The following is an 18,712-nucleotide window of genomic DNA, read 5'->3' as shown; positions in this document are numbered from 1 at the left end:
ACACTCATCAAGGACACCGAGGCAGGCAGGGCCCGCTGGAAGGAACACTTTGAAGATTTCCTCAACCGAGACTCTGCCTTTGACTCGAGTGTTCTCGACTCCGTTCCGCAGCATGCGACCCGCCACCATCTCAGTGAGACCCCAACACTGCACGAGGTAGAAAAGGCCATAAGACAGCTAAAAAACAACAAGGCTGCGGGAGCGGATGGAATCCCTGCTGAGGCACTGAAGTATGGCGGAGAGGCACTACTGGTGCGAATACACAACCTCATCTTTCTCATTTGGAGGGAGGAGAGCATGCCGGGAGATCTTAGAGATGCAGTGATCGTGACCATCTTTAAAAAAGGGGACAAGTCCGACTGCGGCAACTACAGAGGAATCTCCCTGCTTTCAACCACTGGAAAAGTCGTCGCTAGAGTCCTCCTCAATCGTCTTCTCCCCGTGGCCGAGGAGCTCCACCCAGAGTCACAGTGCGGATTTCGTCCCCTCCGGGGCACAACGGAAATGATTTTTGCAGCGCGATAGCTGCAGGAAAAATGCAGGGAACAGCGCCAGCCCGTATACATAGCCTTCTTCGACGTTACAATGGCCTTTGACACTGTCAACCGCGAGGGTCTATGGAGCGTCCTCCTCCGTTTTGGATGCCCCCAAAAGTACATCACCATACTACACCTGCTCCACGACGACATGCAAGCCGTGATCCTTACCAACGGATCCATTACAGACCCAATTCATGTCCTGACCGGGGTCAAGCAGGGATGCGTCATCGCCCCAACCCTCTTCTTAATCTTCCTCGTAGCACAATAGCATAGCATTCGTAAGCAATATGTTTATATACTTACAAACGGGAGACCCATTAAGTGTTTCCAAACATCTCACATGAAGCCGAAACCCTTGGGAATAGAGAGCTCAAAGCCCCTAGGGTAACTTACACACTTATACTGGAACAAAGGCACACTCATTAATATCTACTCTCATGACATGCCATGGTCTCTCACGAATGTTAAATCTTCTCCCTCTAAAAAAACAGTCAATTCCAGTTCTAAAGTCTGCTGGGAAACTGGTAGAAGCTCCTGCAGAATATCAGGGCCATAAATCCAACTCATTCAAAACCTGTATCCTATCCTATCCCGCATTAAGTCGACTCGTCCATCACCTCACTGATCTACACTGGTTTCCCTTAATGCACTGAATTTAAACTCCTCATCCTTACCTTCAAATCCTTTCATGCCCCACCTATTTTGCAACCTCGTCCAGTCTTGCATCTCCTCCCATGCCCTTTGGTGTTCTATGCATTCCTGTCCCTGTTTTGGATCGATAATAATAGACCCAGGTTCGGGATCTGGATGAATGTTAAATAAGAGACAAGACAAATGAAGTAAAGAATAAAATACCAGTTACTGAGAGAAAAGAAACATAATAATACAGTTTATGAAGAAAAGAGAAGTATGATAAGATGCAACAAAGTTCACGACCTTCTGCCCGTCGAGAACTCCGCAACGACGGCTGGTCAGGAGCCTTGGGGGTCCCGGCACCACTCGCAAATCACGATCCAAAGTGAAGTTCAAAGAGCTACTGGACAGTCCGTTCCTTTATACTAGTGAACAAACATACTATTGAACAAACATGGGTGCATGTGGCTTATGGCCGACTCCTAATCTGTAAGGCCCCAGCTGCTCGTCCACAAAGCATGAGATCTCGAGGCGCCGACCGTTCCATAAACAAGCTGGTGTGTGCCTCAAGGTCGGTGTCTCTATCTTTCTCTGCATCAACAACAATCCACGAGGCATGAAGCAGAAACACACGTAAATGACTAAATATCATAATTAATCCTATGTGATTAACCCTATACAATACAGTCCTCTTTGTCCCACCATCGGTGGCAAGAGCCTTGATTGTGTCACCCCTACTCTCTAGAACTCCCTCTTTAAAGTCCTTTACCTCTTTGCTGTTCTCCATCTTTAAAAGCCTTCCTGAAACTTTTTGGCTAAGTTTTTGGTTCCCTTTCTTAATTCTCTCACAATGGCACAGTGTTGATTTCTTTTTTGCGTTCCGCATAACACTTTTGGATAACTTTCTCAGTTGAAAAACGAATGTGAATATTATTGTTGCTTTGGATGTGAGTAATGAAACAGGTTTAAAAAACACTTGATTGGGCCACCTCTGGATATCAATTCACTCACTTCGAGACAAATCTATCTTGGAATTATCGAGCTGCAGTATGACTTTCAGAGTTCAATTGACAGACAATGTCCTGCAAATGCTTAACGACAGCATTAATATATTTCAAGCTGCTGATAGCCCCATCAGTCTCACACAGTAAAGCCTCTCAACCGTTCAATCAGTTTCAATCACGGACTACTAATGCTGATCTAGCACTGAAGGTATTTAGTGATGTTAAGCATCAAAGTCGTTGGGGATTTTCTTGTCATGATACAGCATCCTTAGATTCTGAAATATCACAGAACTTGCATACCTGATTTTTGGATAATTGAGATTGAACTAGACTTAATGGAGGGTAATTTTAACCTAATTCCCCGGGCAGGAATCCCATGAGATTGGACAATTTTACCCTCCATTGACTTCAAAAGAGAGTAAAATCTGGCAGGGTGTAAAACCAGCGTTGCACTCGATCACGTCAGTTTCCTGACGGGTGGTTTAGGTTAAAATTGCCACCAAACCTCAATGTGTGGATATTTCCCTGGTTAGCCCAGATCTGGGCATTAGGGCTGGATTTTCATTACCATCCATTTCGCAGCGTTATTCATGGCGGGACGGTAATTATAGTGCCCGGGAACAGTTTGTGCCACAGTCAGCAAAATTCATCAGTTGGGCCCTGAGTGTGGGGTGGAACGCTACGGGAGGCATTGCACACCATTTTTAAGGCGCAAAGCCGGCTGAGCAACTGAAAATCTGTTGCTAAAGAACCGGCCTTGGAGCACCCTAAGAGAAGCTTCTGTGGCACAAAAAATCGCAACTAAAAATACAACAAACATTCCCAATACCTTAAACATCCCACAATAAGCTACATCGCAAAAATAAAACTAAACAAAACTGTTATGTATGTAATAACTCGATAGACTGAATACTGTAAACTAACACAGGTACAAACCTGGCTCTGCTTTATTAGTGCCCAAAGTGATTACATTACATGATGGCTTGTTTTTTATACCTGGGCTGCACATACGTGCATACAGCCCAATGACCTCCGACAGTGGCGCCACCTGGTGGCAAGTAACCCCAAGCATACATACATGACGATATCCCCCTTTAAGATATTAGTGACAGTCTTTTGACAAATTGAGACGGTCCGGGGCTTTTCGCTCCAGAGTTGATCATCTCAGTTCAACTCCAGCTTTGGGCGAGTGTTCTGAGTCTGTTATGACTGGGGGCTGGGTAGCCGATCTGATGGGAGTGGCAATGACCATGAAAGGGATTGAAAGTCCAGATTTATTGATGACAGCGGAGTCCTCTGATGACTGAGGGTAAGTAAGTTGGTTGGTCACGAATTGTGCCTTCCTCAGACTGTTCCGGTTCATCTGTGTGCTGCAGCTTTATCTGATCAACATGTTTCCTGCATGTTTGCCCATACTTGAGCTTGACGATAAACACTCTGTTACCTTCCTTGGCCATAACAGTACCGGCGATCCACTTGGGACCTTGACCATAATTTAGTACAAACACAGGATCGTTAACAAAAATGTCGCGTGACACAGCAGCGCAATCATGATACCACTGCTGACTATGTTGTCTGTATTCAACATGATCCCTTGCAATCGGATTCAGGTGAATTTATAATGGGGAACAAAGAAATGGCAGACCAATTGAACAAATACTTCGGTTCTGTCTTCACGAAGGAAGACACAAATAACCTTCCGAATGTACTAGGGGACAGTGGGTCTAGCGAGAAGGAGGAACTGAAGGATATCCTTATTAGATGGGAAATTGTGTTAGGGAAATTGATGGGATTGAAGGCCGATAAATCCGCGGGGCCTGATAGTCTGCATCCCAGAATACTTAAGGAAGTGGCCCTAGAAATAGTGGATGCATTGGTGATCATTTTCCAACAGTCTATCGACTCTGGATCAGTTCCTATGGACTGGAGGGTTGCTAAAGTAACACCACTTTTTAAAAAAGTAGGGAAAGAGAAAACGGGTAATTATATACCAGTTAGCCTAACATCAGTAGTGGGGAAAACTTTGGAATCAATCATTAAGGATGAAATAGCAACGCATTTGGAAAGCAGTGACAGGATCGGTCCAAATCAGCATAGATTTATGAAAGGGAAATCATGCTTGACGAATCTTCTGGAATTTTTTGAGGATGTAACTAGCAGAGTGGACAAGGGAGAACCAGTGGATGTGTTTATTTGGACTTTCAAAAGGCTTTTGACAAGGTCCCGCACAAGAGATTGGTGTGCAAAATCAAAGCGCATGGTATTGGGGGTAATGTACTAACATGGATAGAGAACTGTTTGGCAGACAGGAAGCAGAGAGTCGGGATAAATGGGTCCTTTTCAGAATGGCAGGCAGTGACTAGTGGAGTGCCGCAAAGCTCAGTGCTGGGACCCCAGCTCTTTACAATATACATTAACGATTTAAATGAAGGAATTGAGTGTAATATCTCCAAGTTTGCAGACACACTAAATTGGGTGGCGGTTTGAGCTGTGAGGAGGACGCTAAGAGGCTGCAGGGTGACTTGGACAGGTTAGGTGATTGGGCAAATGCATGGCAGATGCAGTATAATATGGATAAATGTGAGGTTATCCATTTTGGGGGCAAAAACACGAAGGCAGAATATTATCTGAATGGCGACAGATTAGGAAAAGGGGAGGTGCAATGAGACCTGGGTGTCATGGTTCATCAGTCATTGAAAGTTGGCATGCAAGGATAGCAGGCGGTGAAGAAGGCAAATGGTATGTTGGCCTTCATAGCTAGGAGATTTGAGTATAGGAGCAGGGAGGTCTTACTGCAGTTGTACAGGGCCTTAGTGAAGCCTCACCTGGAATATTGTGTTCAGTTTTGGTCTCCTAATCTGAAGAAGGACGTTCTTGCTATTGAAGGAGTGCAGCAAAGGTTCACCAGACTGATTCCAGGGATGGCTGGACTGCCATATGAGGAGAGACTGGCTCAACTGGGCCTTTGTTCACTGGAGTTTAGAAGGATGAGAGGGGATCTCATAGAAACGTATAAGATTCTGACGGGACTGGACAGGTTAGATGCGGGAAGAATGTTCCCGATGTTGGGGAAGTCCAGAACCAGGGGACAAAATCTTAGGATAAGGGGTAGGCCATTTAGGACTGAGATGAGGAGAAACTTCTTCACTCAGAGAGTTGTTAACCTGTGGAATTCCCTGCCGCCGAGAGTTGTTGATGCCAGTTCATTGGATATATTCAAGAGGGAATTAGATATGGCCCTTACGGCTAAGGGGATCAAGGGGTATGCAGAGAAAGCAGGAAAGGGGTACTGAGGGAATGATCAGCCATGATCTTATTGAATGGCGGTGCAGGCTCGAAGGGCCAAATGGCCTACTCCTGCACCTATTTTCTATGTTTCTATATTTCTATGATCATTCAAGTCAGGGTGGACAAGAGAGAGCTTGGTCTTGAGACCTCTCTTCATCATAGTTCAGCAGGGGCTCCCCGGTAAGCGTGGGGGGTCTTGTTCTTTAACTAAGCAACATGCATGACAAGCGAGTCTGCAGTGAACCTTGAGTTACACGTTTCATACTCAGCTTGATGGTTTGGACAGCACACTCTGCTTGACCATTAGATGCAGGTTTGAATGGTGCTGACCTCACATGTTTGATACCATTGAGTTTCATGAACTCTTGAAACTCCAGACTAGTGAAGCAAGGTCCGTTGTCGCTTACAACGATGTCGGGAAGACCATGAGTGGCAAACATGACACGAAGGCTCTCAATGGTAGCTGTGGATGTACTGGATGACATGATTATGCACTCTATCCATTTGGAATATGCATCCACCACAACTAAAAAGGGACCTGCAAAGTCGATGTGGATCCTGGACCATGGTTTAGATGGCCATGACTACAGACTCAGCGACGATTCCACTGGTGCTTTATTTAGCTGCATGCAAGTGTTGCACTCATGCACACATGATTCCAGATCAGAGTCAATTCCAGGTCACCATACATGAGACCTGGCAATGGCTTTCATCATGACAATACTGGGATGAGTGCTAGTAGATCATGTACAAATTTCACTCAGCCTTTCTTCGGCATAACAACACGATTACTCCACAGTAAACAATCTGACTGAATGGATAGTTTGTCTTTGCGATGGTTGTAAGGTTTGGCCGCATCACCCATTTGCTTGGGTATGGCAGAGCAATCACCACTAAGGACACAACGTTTCAAAAACGATAATATTGGGTCCTGGCTGGTCCAGGTCTTAATTTGTTGACAGGGGTTCCTTCACGTTAAAAGCATCCATAGCTAACAGTCGCTCTGCAGGTTGTGGCGTCTCCACCTCCGGTGTGGGCAATGGCAGATGGCTCAGTGCATCGGCACAATTCTCGGTGCCAGATCTATGGCAAATGACATAATCATAGGCAGATAATGTCAGCATCCATCTCTGGATGCGGGACGATGCATTGGTGTTGATACCTTTGTTTTCCAAAAACAATGAAATGAATGGCTTGTGATCTGTTTCCAATTCAAACCGAAGACCAAACAGGTACTGATGCATCTTTTTAACCCCATACACACAGGCTAATGCTTCTTTTTCTACCATGCTGTAGATACTTTCCGCCTTTGACAAACTTTTAGAAGCATACGCAACAGGTTGCAGTTTACCCGACTCATTAACTTGTTGGAGCATGCAACTAACTGCATATGGCGAAGCATCACAGGCCAATACTAGACGCTTACATGGATCATAATATACCAGCAGCTTGTTAGAGCAAAGCAGATTAGTAGCTTTCTCAAAAGCTCTATCTTGAGATGCACCCCAAACCCAGTTGTCGCCTTTTCTTAGCAGCATGTGCAGTGGCTCTAATGAAGTGCTCAATCTAGGTAGGAAATTACTGAAGTAGTTGAGTAGACCAAGGAACGAACGCAGCTCTGTCTCATTCTGAGGCTTGGTTGCATTTTTAATGGCCTTGGTTTTCGAGTCCGTAGGCCTGATACCATCAGCAGCAATTTTCCTCCCAGGAGTTCGACTTCCGGTGCCATGAAGACGCACTTCGAACGTTTCAGTCTGAGTCCCACTTTGTCCAGACGATGTAGAACCTCTTCCAAGTTGTTCAGATGTTTGGCGGTATCATGACCTGTGACCATGATGTCATCTTGGAACACGACGGTTCTAGGGACGGACTTCAGTAGACTCTCCATGTTCCTCTGAAATATGGCTGCAGCCGAGCGAATTCCGAAAGAATAGCTGTTGTAGATAAACAGTCCTTTCTGAGTGTTGATGCACGTAAGTTTCTTCAACGTCTCGACCAGCTCCTGTGTCATGTAGGCCGATGTCAGATCCAGTTTAGTGAATGACTTCCCCCCGACTAGTGTTGCAAACATGTCATCAGCTTTCGGTAATGGGTATTGATCCTGTTTCGAAACTCGGTTGGTCGTAACCTTGTAATCTGCACAAATCCTGACAGTGCCGTCATTCTTCAACACAGGAACAATGGGGTTGGTCCTTTCGTTAAATTCAACCGGTGATATGACCCCTTCATGCTGGAGTCTGTCCAGTTCGATTTTGACTTTCTCCCTCATCATGTATGGAACCACCTGAGTTTTATGATGGACGGGTCTTGCATCTAAGTCCTTGTGGATCTGCACCTTGGCTCCCATGAAATTGATGATGCCTGGTTCAAACAGCGAGGGGAACTTGCTCAGCACTTGAGCACATGGAGTATCATCCTCCGACGACAACGCTTTGATATCATTCCAATTCCATTTGATTTTTTCTAGCTAATTCCTGCTGAACAGCATTGGACCATTGCCTGGAACAATCCATAACGGTAAATCATGAACCGCACCATCATACGACACCTTGACTACTACACTGCCAATCACCGTTATGAATTCTTTAGTGTATGTATGCAACTTGACATTGACTGGACTCAGCTTAAGCCTCACAGCCTTAGTATCCCACAGCTTGTCGAATGTCCTCTGGCTCATTATTGACTCGCACCCGTGTCCAATTCCATCAGTACTGGCACACCGTTAAGTTTTATATTAATCATTATCGGTTGGCTCTTTGTTAGGAACGAATACAGTCCATACACTTCGTCCTCTGGTATCTCGGATTGCATATTTGGATCTGCGCTAGACTGGTCATCATCCTCCATGTGATGTGTCACAATATGCTTGCTCAGTTGCGGACACATGTGCTGGAGATGCCCCAGTCTCGAACAGCCTTTACAAATGTGCTGCTTAAACCGACACTGATGAGGCCGATGATTGCCCCCACAACGCCAACACCGTGAAATTGGATTAATTCCCATTGGCGGACTTTGGGCAGCCACAGATTTCGCACACGCAGTCAAGTAAGCCCTGCCATATGCAGCTCTGCCAAACGATGATACAATCTTGTTTACAGTACTTGCCGAGTTCCGATTTTTCGATGATATCTGCTTTAAGTTTTTGTCCGTCGTCATACATGACCTGGGCAATCGTGATGGCCTTGCTCAAATCCAGCGTCTCCACCGCCAGTAGCTTATGCAGGATCACCTCGTGGCTGATGCCGATTACAAAGAAGTCCCGCAGCATGTCTCCCAATGCGTTTTCAAACTTACACGGTCCAACTAGATGTCTTAGGTCGGCAACCAATTCCGACACAACCTGGCCCTCAGAACGAACGTGCGTGTAGAATCGATATTGTGAGATGATAATGCCTTCTTCTGGTTTGAGATGGTCACGTACTAGAGCACACAATTCCTCATAGTCCTTGTCCGTTGGACTTGCAGGCGAGAGAAGATTCTTTATTAGTCCATAGATTTTCGGACCACAAACCGTGAGGAAGACCGCTCTGCGCCTAACTGCTTCAGTGGGTTCCTCCATTTTGTTGGCCACGAAGTACTGGTCCAGGCAAGCTACAAAATCTGCCCAGTCCTCTCCCTCCACGAATCTCTCCAGAATTCCAATTGTGCTCATTTTTACATGCGAAGGTTCTTAAGTTACTTCGTTGCGAAATGTTGTGTATGTAATAACTCGATAGACTGAATACTGTAAACTAATACAGGTACAAACCTGGCTTTGCTTTATTAGGGCCCAAAGTGATTACATTACATGATGGCTTGCCTTTTATACCTGGGCCGCACACCCGTGCATACAGCCCAATGACTTCCGACAGTGGCGCCACCTGGTGGCTAATGACTCCAAGCATACATACATGACAAAAACAATCAAACTTACCTCATTTACCAATTTCATCACTCACCGCTGTCAGGACAGCTCTGACTGCCTGGTTTTACAGGCAAACCCACCACGGCGTGCTACAGGGCGCTATAGGGTCAGCGCACAACAAAGTTCAACGTGCAGTCGAAACCGGTGGCGTTGCACGCTGGCTCGATGCTCCTAGGCGGTGCTGTTCTGTTCCCCACAAAACCAGCAACAAGTTTGCCGGAAGCTGGCCGTCTGTCTAGAAAGCTTTTCCTCCGCTATTACCGCCCCTCCGCCGCACAGAGGCGGCAACATAATGAAAATCCAGCCTTTTGCCTGAGAATTTATAAGTCTCTAGTCAGATGTTAGGTTAGCAATGCTTTGGAGTGAAGCTTCACCTCTTAATTGACCTAACCCCCAAATATCATCATCATTATCATAGGCAGTCCCTCGGAATCGAGGAAGACTTGCTTCCACTCTTAAAATGAATTGTTAGGGGACTGAACAGTCCAATACGAGAACCGCAGTACCTGTCACAGGTGGGCCAGATAGTCGTTGAGGGAAAGGGAGGGTGGGACAGGTTTGCCGCACGCTCTTTCCGCTGCCTGCGCTTGATTTCTGCATGCTCGCGCCGATGGGACTTGAGGTGCTCAGCGCCCTCCCGGATGCACTTCCTCTACTTAGGGCGATCTTTGGCTAGGGACTCCCAGGTGTCAGTGGGCATTTGCACTTTATCAGGAGGCTTTGAGGGTGTCCTTGTAACATTTCCTCTGCCCACCTTTGGCTCGTTTGCCGTGAAGGAGTTCCGAGTAGAGCGCTTGCTTTGGGAGTCTCGTGAGTGGCATGCGAACTATGTGGCCTGCCCAGCGGAGCTGATCAAGTGTGGTCATTGCATCAGTGCTAATCCCCAAATATACACCATTATCTACAAATAAATGTCTTGCTTCAAAACCTTTCTTTATTCCTATATCTTTCCTACTACTGTGGGCTCAGGGAGAATCAATATCATACCAATTAATTGCTTATACTGCTCAATAGGTAATGAAGTACTCTGTAACCTACTGTGATTATAGAATCATCTCTCTCTCACCAAGGAGTGCCTATTGATGTGATGCTCAGAGAGAATCTGTCTGCCTACGTGGTTTATACTGACAGTCAATATTTTAGGGACTGGGTCAGAGTGATAAAACTCAGTGCAGTCTGGGTGCTCTGTGCCTAGTTCCATTCTGCCCCAAGTCCAGCTAATGTATTGGATTGAGTCTCTCTCTCTCTCTCTCTTTTCTCAACTCTCCTCCCAGCATTAATAGCAGGGATTGTGGCATCTGTGTACTGTAGGTACACTTGCAGGGATAGGGGTTTCTGTCTACACTGTACAAAGATTGCAATCACTGCCATTAGGTTTGGGAGTGGTTTGGCATAGAGAGAGAGAGAGAGAGAAAGAGACAGAAAGTCCAGCTCATTAGCATCCGGACTCTGACAGGAGCACAACTGAGTGTGTAAAGAAACCATGGCAATGAAAAGGGTAATTGAATAACAATGCAAGGGGCAAAAGCATGGCAATTGAAAGGGAAAATGGGGAATGGATGGTAATAAATGCGAGAAGGAAGGGGGAAATGGATGATAACGAGGTGGGGGGGGAATGGACTGTAACAAAGGCAGGGGAAAATGGATTATGCAAACCTCACCAATGTGTAAGACTTGCCACCAGGGGCCACACCTGTGGGAGACCTAAGGGTCACCTGTGCATCCTGGGCAAACAGGTATAAAAGGCAATCCACCATGCTGCTTCCTCACTTTGGTGTTACATTAAAGAGACCAAGGTCACAATGGTTTGAGTTTACAACACAGTCTTGAGTTATTCTGAACATAATAATTGGCGACGAGTTAAAGATCACGAACTTTCTTACGGCAATGGCTGCCGTTGGTATTCTTGAGAAATTTGTTGAGGGTGATGATTGGGAAGCCTTTGTTGAGCGTTTCGACCAGTACTTCATTACCAACGAGCTGGACACGCTGAGACGGTGATCAAATGCAGGGCGATTCTCCTCACCGTATGTGGGTCTTCGATATATTGCCTCGTCAAAAGTCTGCTGGCACCAGTCAAACCAACGGATAAGACTTACACAGAGCTGTGCACGCTGGTTCGGGAACACCTCAAGCCAAAAGAGAGCATCCTAATGACCAGGTATCGCTTTTACATGCACCATCACTCCGAGGGCCAGAATGTGGCGAGCTTTGTCGCTGACCTAAGACGCCTTGTGGGACAGTGTGAATTTGCCGGATCTGTGGGGGAAATGTTGTGTGCTTGGAATCGTCCATGAGGTCATTCTTCACAAACTGCTGTGTGCTGAATCCCTAGATCTGTGCAAGGCCATCACGATAGCCCAGGCTTTCAGATCCACGAACGACAACACGAAACAGATATCTTCACAGCATCGAAGCTTACCGGCAAATACTGTGCATAAAAAAATGCCTTCAGCAGGCAGAACTGTACATGGCAGGGCCTACACGATTGTAGAGGCCAGGCCTAGGGTGACTCAGAGGCCGCTGTGGGGTGTGAATGCGTATCCATTAACACCATGTTGGCGCTGCGGGGGCAGTCATAGAGACCATCAATGTCGATTCAAGCACTATGTGTGCAAGGGCTGTGGAACAATGGGGCACCTTCAGCAAATGTGTAAATGACCTTTGACTCACTACGTGGCAGCAGAGGACGACTGATCCAGCGTGGATCACACTGAACGAGCAGGAGAGGCAACTCAACCTGAGGATGAAGAGGAAGTGTATGGGATACACACCTTCACCACCAAAAGCCCTCCGATAATGTTAAAAGTTAAACTTAACGGCATTCCAGTCTCCATGGAATTGGATACGAGGGCGAATCAATCAATCATGAGGCAGAAGGCTTTTGAGAAACTGTGGGGCAACAAGGCACAGAGGTCAAAACTGAGCCCGATTCACACAAAGCTGCACACGTACACCAAAGAACTCATACCTGTTATCGGCAATGCGGCAGTGAAAGTATCATACGACGGAATGGTGCATGATTTACCACTATGGATTGTACCAGGCGATGGCCCAATACTGTTTGTCAGAAGTTGGCTAGGAAAGATCCGATGAAACTCGGACGACATCAAAGCACTGTCTTAGGTGGATGATGCCTCGTGCGCCCAGGTGCTAAACAAATTCCCGCCGTTATTTGAGCCAGGCATCGGCAACTTCACAGGCGCTAAAGTGCAGATCCATCTTGTTCCTGGGGCACGGCCCATTCATCACAAGGTCCGAGCGGTTCCATACATGATGCGAGAGAAAGTCGAGATCGAGCTGGACAGACTTCAACGAGAGGGAATCATATCGGCAGTTGAGTTCAACGAGTGGGCCAGTCCAATCGTGCTGGTGCTAAAAGCGATGGGACAGTCAGAATCTGCGGGGACTACAAGGTAACGATCAACCGAGTCTTGTTACAGGACCAGTACCCACTACCTAAAGCGGAGGACCTATTTGCAATGCTAGCAGGGGGAAAGTTGTTCACCAAGCTAGATCTAACCGCTGCTTACATGACACAGGAGCTGGCTAAACCGTCAAAGAAATGGACGTACATCAACATGCACAAAGGACTGTTCGTGTACCACAGATGCCCCTTTGTGATTCGCTCGGCTGCGGCCATCTTCCAGAGGGAACATGGAGAGTCTGCTGAAATCAGTACCATGCACCGTGGTGGTCCAAGATGACATCTTGATCACTGGTCACAACACCACCGAACACTTGCACAACCTGGAAGAGGTTCTAAAGTGACTGGACAGAGTGGGACTCAGGCTGAAACGTTCCAAGTGTGTTTTCCTGGCGCCAGAGGTCGAATTTCTGGGGAGAAAGATTGCGGCAGATGGCATCAGACCCACGGACTCCAAGACGGAGGCCACCAAGAATGCATCCAGACCACAGAATGTGACGGAGCTGCGTTCGTTCCTGGGACTCCTCAACTATTTTGATAACTTTCTACCGGGGTTGAGCACTTTGCTGGAACCCTTGCATTTATTGCTATGCAAGGGTGATGACTGGGTTTGGGGTAAATCTCAAGAGACAGCCTTTAATAAGGCCAGAAACCTGCTATGCTCTAACAAGTTACTTGTATTGTATGACCCATGTAAACGTTTAGTACTAGCTTGTGATGCGTCGTTGTATGAGGTCGGTTGTCTGTTACAGCAAGCAAATGTATCAGGCAAACTGCAACCGGTTGCATATGTATCCAGAAGTTTACCTAAGGCTGAAAGAGCCTACAGTATGGTTAAGAAAGAAGCGTTAGCATGTGTATACAGGGTTAAGAAAATGCACCAATACCTATTTGGTCTCGGGTTCAAAATCGAAACTGATCACAAACCGCTTACCTCACTGCTCTCAGAAAGCAAAGGTATCAACACCAATGCTTCGTCACGCATCCAAAGATGGGCACTAACATTATCTGCGTATGTCTATGTAATCCGCCACAGACCAGGCACTGAGAACTGCGCTGACACCCTCAGTCGGCTACCATTGTCCACCACCGAGCTGGAAATGGCACAACCCGCAGACTTGCTTCTGGTAATGGATGCTTTTGAGAGTGAGGGGTCACCCGTCACGGCTTGCCAGATCAGGACCTGGACTAGCCAAGACCCTGTGCTATCACTAGTAAAAAGCTGCATACTTAATGGGAGCTGGTCGGTGGTTCCCGGGGAAATGCAAGATGAAATTAAGCCGTTCCACCGTCGTAAGGATGAATTGTCCATCCAATCGGATTGTCTCCTATGGGGGAATCATGTGGTTTTGCCAAAAAATGGCAGGGAAACATTTATACACGACCTACATAGTACCCACCCAGGCATAAGCATGATGAAGGCTATCGCCTGGTTGCATGTTTGGTGGCCCGGCATTGACTCCGAATTGGAGTCATGTGTACACCAATGCAACACTTGCTCACAGTTGAGCAATGCACCCAGGGAGGCCCCACTGAGCCTATGGTCATGACCCTCCAAACCGTGGTCCAGGCTCCACGTAGATTTTGCTGGCCCTTTTCTAGGAAAGATGTTTCTAGTAGCAGTAGATGCTTACTCCAAATGGATTGAATGTATAATAACGTCATCATGTACATCCACTGCCACCATTGAAAGCCTCAGAGCTAAGTTCGCCACCCATGGTTTGCCCGACGTCCTTGTTAGTGATAATGGACCATGTTTCACCAGCTCGGAATTCAACGAGTTCATGACCCGCAATGGCATTAAGTATGTCAGCTCTGCCCCATTTAAGCCCTCATCCAATGGTCAAGTGGAATGGGCAGTTCAAACCATGAAGCAGAGCTTGAAACGCATAACGGACGGCTCCTTGCAGACCCGGTTATCTTGGGTCCTGCTCAGCTACCCCACTTGCTCTCCGGGGTTCCCCCTGCAGAATTGTTAATGAAGGGAGCACTCAAAACCAGGCTCTCCTTAGTCCACCCGGATCTCAATGATCACGTAGAAACCTGGCATAACATGTACCACGATCGCGCGGCTGTATCGCGTGACATTGAGGTTAATGATCCTGTGTTTGATCTCAATTACGGTCATGGTCCCAAAAGGATTGCTGGCACTGTTTTAGCCAAGGAGGGGAATAGAGTGTTTGTTGTTAAACTGTTGAATGGGCAAACGTGCAGAAAACACTTGGATCAGACCAAACTGCGATTCACTGACAACCAAGAACAGTTTGAAGAAGACTTTACCATCTATGATCCACCAACACACACCCAACCAGCAATCAACTTCACTGTCAACCACGAGGATGAACCCACCATGCCTGACAGTGCGATCAGACCAGCTGCGCTGCTGTGCAGCAATGATCTGACCAACTCACCCATGCCAGGACTTCAACTCAGGCGATTGACCCGGGAACGCAGAGCGCCAGATCGCCTCAACCTGTAAATAACTTATACATAAGACTTTGAGGGGGGGGGGGGGGTGATGTTATGTATGCAAACCTCACCAATGTGTAAGACTTGCCACAAGGGGGCACACCTGTGGGAGACCTAAGGGTTATCTTTGCACCCTGGGCAAGCAGGTATAAAAGGCAATCCACCAGGCTGCTTCCGCACTTTGGAGTTACATTAAAGAGACCAAGGTCACAATGGTTTGAGCTTACAATACAGTCTTGTGGAGTTATTCTGAACATAAAAGTAATGAAGGAGAGAGGGAAGGAGATAATGGATGGTAATGAAGAAGAAAGGGGAGGGGGCAGACGCTGGGCGTGGGAGATGAAGGAGTGCTAGCAGTGAGAGGGAGTGGAGAGGTATAGTGTTAGTGTGAACTATGGAGGGAGCAAAATATGGCAGTATGAACTGGAGGGGTTGGAGGAGAAGACTGAACTCTGTGAAAAATTGCAGTTGACTAGGATGCAATGTCTCTTTGAACGGGGTCTGGAGGGGATAGAGTGCCTTTGTCAACTTGGAGAGGTGGGGGTTGGATGTGGGACAGTGTCTGTTGAGGAAACTTTTGGATAAGTGGTCCGTATGTAACTGGTTGGTTTGTTGAAAATCCAAATGTCACTTTGTTTCTCCCTATTTTTGAGATTAAGGGTTGATTATCTTGAATCCATTCCAGGAAAGTCAGGGTGGGACTTCTGTCTGCCACACAATCCCAACAAGACCCTGTCCCATTGCCCTGGTCATTAGTATGCAGAGCTACCTACCAGCAAGATCCCTGCCAACGTTAGGGAGCCCAGGAAAACAGGGCAGTGGTAAAGAAAAGAAGGCCACTTAAAGGGGGCAGGTAAGCCCCAAAGATCAGAGAGGACTATTTCAGTGAGTAGCTCAGGTGGAGAAAGAGGTTCTCACTCCTGGGCCTTCTCACTCCTGGGCGCCTCTCACTCCAGAAAGGGGCATCTTCAGGCCTTCTACTACTCAAGGGCTACTGTCGCCCCCGCTGTGGTCCCTGGTTGGTGGAATCAGTGGGAATCGGATGGGTGGCCAGGCTGCATCTCCCTGCTGTCAATTACATATGAAGGGGTGGCTGGCAGCTTTTCTGATAGGGGTAGAGGGAGGAAAATCGAGGCCATGGTTGGAAATATGGGGGTAGGCCACACTGCTCGATTTTCACTGCTGTTTCTTCTGCTGCACTGCCTGACTGGGGGCTGGTATAGCAGAGGAAAACCCAAACTTAAACATCCATCCCTTGTGAAGAATAAAAGTACTTACATTTAACAAGAATGCAACATTTTAACATAAAAGTGCTAAGCCTCCTGGGGGTGCAAGTCCTGGACATCCCTCGCAATGTGCCATGGTTTTGCGCCTTCATCAATTGGTTTCCTCTTCAGACTTTCATGTACTTCATGTTTACGCCATTTCTCCAAAGTTTCTGCCAATCTCCTGCTGCGGTTACGGCAGACCTTCCGGAGAACCTCCTCGGACGATTATTAAAAAGCCTGTGTAAGTACTCCAGAGACACTGGAGACATTTTTATTTCTTGAAAATCGGGAGATAAGTAAGAGGGGCTGTCGACATGCTAGCACCCGTTTTACACTATTGCGCAAAGTGAAGGTCGACCCCAAGGAGTGATCTATGTGTGGGATGACTTCTAGGCAGAGTGGTGGAAAGAAAGGTTCTGGAATCATTTATGAAACAATTGGATATAATGATGCGAGTGGAAGCTTGCTCTGAATGGCTGAGCTAGGATACATGGAATGGCTTTTATCTGCATCTATCAAGTGATCTGATGACTGTGTGTGAATTGGTGCGCAGACGATGTCTAATGCATCTTGTTATATTGCACTTTTCACTTGACATTCTAAATAGTGCTGCGCTCTTTTCATGTCCGCAATGATTAATTGTTCAGGCTCCTAGCCAGCACTTGGTACATTGTTCCTCATAGGGTTTGGTTTCTAATTGAAATCTGGCAACCTCTTTTTCTTAGCGATCCCTATTATTTCAGTCAGGGAGATATAGGTCAGTTTCAGAGACTCAGGGGCTGAATTTGCCTTGTTTTGCGATGCCCGTTAGCATCTCTGGGGGGGGGGGGGAGCACTAAAGGGGTGTGATATAGTTTTTGTGCAGGTGGGGTGCTACTGGTTCCCGTGAAATTGCGCGGGAATTAGTGGAGGCGCTGCCACAGTAGCGCTGTGCCCGCCGGTAGTGTCCCGGGCCACCGTGCATCCGGCGATGATGTCATCCCTTTTGTGTGGCGACCCCTTAGTGCTGCGTGCCAACCCCTTTCCACCCTGTGCCAAAAATTGCCCAGCGTCCCGCGAGTCTGTCATGAGCAATGTCAGCGCCAGCCTTGCGGGTCACGAACCAGGTCGACATCCGCTCTGGTGGCGGAAGTTAAAGGAGAGGTGGGGAGCGCCCTGCGCCACCATTTTGCTGGCTCGGCCAACTCACTAGTCTGCCCGACTTCTTCTGTTGCGTGGTTTGGGCTGCCATCGTGCGGCCCGGCACTCTGTTTCGGGTGCCGGGCTGCAGCCTCTGCACCACGTTGCCCTGGTGGGCCAGTGGAGGCCAACAGAGGCCCAGCAGAGTGCGCAGCGACCCTCCCCTTTAATCGAAGGGGAGGGGCATTGAAACGCATTAGCGCTACAAGGAGTAGTGCCCCGGAACCCGCCCCAACAGGAAGTGGAGCACACAAGATTGAGAGCTGGAAACGGTAATTTCACGGCCGGGGCGAGACCTCCGCATCGGGCGCAGGAAGTCCTGCCCCAAGTCAGTTACCACCCCCAATCGGGACGCTGGGAAATTCTGTCCTCTCAGACCTTAAAGAAAAATAAGAGTTGACAAAAAAAAAGAATCTTTCATTGTCGTATCTGATATTTAAAGCATTTGTCATAAGCCATCTGACAGAAAAAACTGTTTTAAACATCCCGAACAACATGAATAACTTTAATATAAAAGAGAACTTTTAATGATGGCTAAGCCACCTTAAAATGCAAGTTGAGAAACAGGAATATGGGGGAACATTTTTAACAGATATTACTATGACAAAGGCAATTTGTAACCAAGGACAAACCTGGGGTTGCTATCGGACCAGCAGAACCGACCAATACTGTCTTGGGATAAGACCCTCACTAAACTGCAACAAGTGACACGCAGGATGTAGTAACCCCACTAAACTTGGAGCCAACCATGAACAACAAGGAGAATAGCCACGTTTCAAGGAATCAATCATTGAGATGTGCATGTGGGAATCACGAGAGAAGTCTAGACACAAAGAATAAAGAATCTAAGAACTAAGAACATAAGAACATAAGAACATAAGAATTAGGAACAGGAGTAGGCCATCTAGCCCCTCGAGCCTGCTCCGCCATTCAACAAGATCATGGCTGATCTGGCCGTGGACTCAGCTCCACTTCCCCGCCCGCTCCCCGTAACCCTTAAT

The sequence above is a fragment of the Pristiophorus japonicus genome, chromosome 15, assembly GCF_044704955.1.
Source record: "Pristiophorus japonicus isolate sPriJap1 chromosome 15, sPriJap1.hap1, whole genome shotgun sequence".
Taxonomy (NCBI): domain Eukaryota; kingdom Metazoa; phylum Chordata; class Chondrichthyes; family Pristiophoridae; genus Pristiophorus; species Pristiophorus japonicus.
The sequence above is the reverse complement of the archived record's forward strand: the minus strand, read 5'-3'. Positions refer to the sequence as shown.